The sequence below is a fragment of the Tupaia chinensis genome, unplaced genomic scaffold (assembly GCF_000334495.1).
Source record: "Tupaia chinensis unplaced genomic scaffold, TupChi_1.0 Scaffold143584_1, whole genome shotgun sequence".
In the NCBI taxonomy this organism is placed as follows: Eukaryota; Metazoa; Chordata; class Mammalia; order Scandentia; family Tupaiidae; genus Tupaia; species Tupaia belangeri.
This window is the reverse complement of record NW_006203430.1, coordinates 8,610,611-8,615,112: the sequence shown is the minus strand read 5'-3', so window position 1 is coordinate 8,615,112 and position 4,502 is coordinate 8,610,611. Positions and strand designations below refer to the sequence as shown.

The 4,502-nt window shown below is 41.9% G+C and overlaps 1 pseudogene; it reads right to left on the bottom strand.

Moving 5' to 3' along the window:
- Positions 1-3,422: 3,422 nt before the first annotated feature.
- LOC102499445 (28S ribosomal protein S17, mitochondrial pseudogene) lies at positions 3,423-3,777 on the bottom strand (annotated as a pseudogene).
- Between the last annotated feature and the right edge of the window lie 725 nt (positions 3,778-4,502).

The following is a 4,502-nucleotide window of genomic DNA, read 5'->3' as shown; positions in this document are numbered from 1 at the left end:
TTTTTTAAGAGGTTTTTGCTATAGGGCATGTGCTCTCGCCAGAAAGACAGAGAGAGACAGAGAGACAGAAAGTGAGAAATCACCCCCCAGGGGGATAGCCACTTTGCAATCCCTTCTCCTCCATTCTCCTCTTGGGATCTTGGGCACGCACGCCCGGCGTGTTTAAGCCACTGGGTCGGGCACTCAAACCATGGTCGACTACATGGAAGTCCAGCGACATAGCCATTATGCTAACTGCTGGTCCTGCAGCTTGCTTTCTCACTTTCCATTTTTCTCTTTCTTTCTGTCTCTGTCTGGTAAAAAACAAAAACAAAAACAAAAACAAAAAAAACCCAAATGGAATTAAATAAATGATCCTTTTAAAAAAAAGAACTTCATGTAAATAGAATTACACAGTGTATTCACTGTTAAAAGATTAACGGCTCATTTATAGTTATTTTTACTGACTTTAGCTATTTTCTTCAAAAGAGGCAGATTCATTCAGACCGCATGAGTCCTTCTTATCCCAAGCCTCCCAACTGCCCCTATGCACCATCCCTGTAAGAGATTTGGAGCTGGAGTCATAGAGCTCTCACCTGTGTGACAACTTTGGTTTCAGATGAATGATGGGTCCCCTCAAGCAATTGCTAGGGCAGGAAGGGATTCCTTTCTTAGTTCAAGCTGCTAGAACAAAATACCATAGACAGGGTGGGTAAGTACCAGATCTTATTTTACACAGTTCTGGAGGCTGTGACGGCTCAGGTCAGGGCACTGGAACATGCAGCTCCTGCTAAGGGCCTTCATCCCGGCTTGCAGACAGCCACTTTCTCTGTTTTTGCCGGCAGAGACAGAACTCTGTTCTCTCCTCTTATCATGAGACATATCAGTCCCTTCACAGGGCTCACCCTCACGTCTCATCTAAGTACTTACCTCCCTGAGGTGCTGCTTCATTACACTGGGGGTTAGGGGTTCAACATAGGAATTTGGGGGTAACACCATAGTTAGTCCATAACAACTCCTTCCTCTCACTCCAAGATCGGTTGCTTGTTGACTTATCTGTCAGTGAATGAAAAAAAAGAGGATTCTTGTCTGTCACCAACTTCCCAGAGTGTGAATGTTTAACGTAATGTCAACGCTCAATTTGTTAAAACTTAATTCTCATACAAATAAGTGAGTATATGTCAATATTTTCCTTGACTCCTAAGTGAGGGTGCTGGCGTGATGACAGAGCCGCTTCAAGGCAGGTGTGGAAGCTGGGATTTACATGGGCAGTGCTGAAATAAGGCTGCTCTAAGTAGACCTGTAACTTTACGAGAGCAGCAGACGTAGAACTCCATTCTCTGAATGAAATCAGAAATGCTTGGCTGGCTCTGTAGCCTAGCGATAAAATGACCTGGATCCTGCATGGCCAACCACCGTTTAAGTCCTGGCCCAGGAGCTCAGAAAACATGCAGGGTGCAGACGCGTGAGCACCCAAAATCCCCACGAAATAGAGAAATGGAGAAGGGATTGCAGCATGATGGCACCACACGGGGGTGTGCTTTTCTCCCTTCCTCTGTCTCTGTCTCTGTCTTTTACTGGTGAGTGCATGTACCCCCTGGCAATTAAAAAATGCTGTAGATGAAATAAAAACTCATATTATCATACATCTGACAAGTTTTATCATCTTTTTCCTGGATAATAAGCACACTCAGTGTCACACAGACCAGTGCTGTTTTCTATCCGTTTGTCGGTTCTATTTCCACTGTGATGATTCATTTCTTAATATGAACATTTACTTTTATTTAGTCATAAAGAGCAGTAATTTATTTTCAGAGAGATTTTTGCTATAGGGCGTGTGCATTAGCCCGAGAGACAGAGAGCGAGAAAGTGAGAAACCACCTCCAAGGGGGATGGTCACATCATAATTCCCTTCTCCTCCATTCTCTTCTTGGGATTTTGGGAACACACACACACACACACACACACACACATGCCCAGTGTGTTTCAAACTACCAGTTGCAGGACTCAAACTGTAGTCAGCCATGTGGGGAGTCCAACACCTTAACCATAAAGCCACCTGCTGGCCTCAAGAACAGTATTTTTTGTTGTTATTGTCCATCCACGTGTAAATATTTTTCTCCAGAGATGGATACTATTAACTTTTATATTAGTTTTGGATGTTTCTTCTCTTTTCTTTTCTTTCTTTTTTTTTTCTTTTTAGATTTTTGTGTTAGGATGCCTACAATCACCAGAGAGAGAGAGACAGAGAGAGAGAGATGGAAAGAGAGAAACCATGCCCCCAGTGGGGATGTCCACACTGCAATCCATTCTCCATTCTCCCCTCAGGACTTTGGGCATGCACACACATGTGCTGAGCTTGACATTCAAGTTGCGGGTCTGAGACTTGAACTGTGCAGTAAGCCATAGGGGATCCAGTTGCCTTTAACATTCATGCCACCTGCTGGCTGATTTTTTGGTTGTTGTGGGTATTTTTTTAAAAAAATTTCATGTACACAGTTTGCATTTAATGATGAGCAACTTACAGAAGTAAAAACCAATATTTTCAAAATACCTTCCAGCTGTCTTATCAAGAGCAATTTTTTTCTTTCTTTTTTTTTTAGAACTTTAAATTTTATTTCCATCATGTCAACATTCTTATTAATATGGCTTAATCTGAAAAAGTCTGACTTACAAGCATGTTAATTATCTCCCTTTAGAACTGATTAAATCAGAGAAACATTAAATTTATTTAAAATATAGAATAAAAATATTGCTTAACGGGGTTTATCTGTTTATATCAAAAGGTATTCTCCAGGAACCAGCAGTTATTGTAATGGCTATGTCGCTGGACTCCCACGTAGTCAACCGCGGTTCGCGTCCTGGACCCGGTGGTTTAAAACTCACACCGGGCGCGTGTGCGTGCGTGCCCAAGATCCCGAGAGGAGAATGGAGGAGAAGGGATTGTGGTGTGACCATTCCTCCTGGGGGATGATTTCTCGCTTTCTGTCTCTATGTCTCTGTCTGTCTGGCAAGCGCATGCACCCTATAGTGAAAATCTCTCCAAAAAAAAAAAGGTATTCTCCCAAAAATAAGAGTTCTAATTCAAGATTCCCTTGAATGAAAAAGTAACAAACAAACCCAATCTATCTTCTAAAACAGTATGCTTACGAAATAATGTGGCAGATTGCTTGGTACACTTAGTGAACGCAAATGCATGTTTACTAAAAAGAACATTTGAAATGTGACCATAACTCTTTATGAAAAATTATAACAGGTTCTTCTTTGACTTTAGTTATTTAGTAATATACCACAAGAGTAACTGGGTAGTTTATGATAAAACTGAGAAATTTTTCTTTAACCGTAAGGTGAACATGTCGATCTTTCCCTTTGGTTCCTTCCAATTCTCCTTCACATATTGAAGAGATACTGAGTTCTAGAGTTCTGGTTAGGTGGATGGTTTCCTAACTGACTGGACTCTCCAGGTAGGGAGTTCCCGCACAGGATCTTCCTGTCACTGGATCTATGACTTTTCCAACTTTGAAAACTATCTCAACCAGTTCATGTTTCATGTGCTTTGTTCGTGAAACAGGTAAAGCTTTGAGAAGTACAATATCCCCGACTGTGCACTGCTGAAGGGCATCGTGGGTAAAGTAGGTTTTTCTCTTATTAAAATACTTTAATAAGTAGGGATTCAGAACAAGCCTGGTCACTTTCACTGTAGCAGTGTTTTGCATTGCTGTCCCAATCACTTTCCCCACGATCCACTTGGCATGGACAGATGAAGGAGTTACTGACATGATGGCTCTGGTCCTCTGCAGTTCTGCTGTACAATTGTGTAAATACCCCAAGGGCAACTCTTTTCAACCAATTTTTTTTTCTTTCATTTACTTTTAAAAAAGTCCCTACAGCATGGACATATATTTTATTTATAACCACATTCATTTTTTTTTTTTATACATTACCATTTGATTTTTCTATTCTTTGCTAATTTCTGTTCTGCGACCTGTGGATACAGCACTGAATGCTCCTGAAATTACTGTTTTTCCAAAACTTCAAGCACTCTTATAGACAGGAAATAACAAGCAACACATACACACATGTGCATGTATGCATGCCTCCCACATGTGTGGTATCAGAGGGGGCAAATGCGAGGAAGAATATATTTCAGGTAAGCACATGAGCTGGTGTTAGGACAGTGGAGTATGAATGAAGGCAAAGTCGTTACACAGGGTGGACATCAGGAGTCTGAGGAAGTGACATTTGAACAGAATTCAGAGAAACAGACATACAAGCAAGCAAATCCATGTTAGCAGAAGGAAGAACACACACATAGACCTTCAGTCAGATGTGTTCAAGGGGTGGAAACAACCTAGGTCAGGGTCAGTGGAAGGGGTCAGAGCGGGGTAAGAGCTGAGGTCAGAGTGATGGGGGAGGCGAGGTCCATGCTAAGAATCTGTTTGGGGACCAGCCCCATGGCATAGTGGTTAAGCCCTGTGCACAGGGAGCCAGACTCTTCATGGTGGACCGTAATTCAAGTCTTG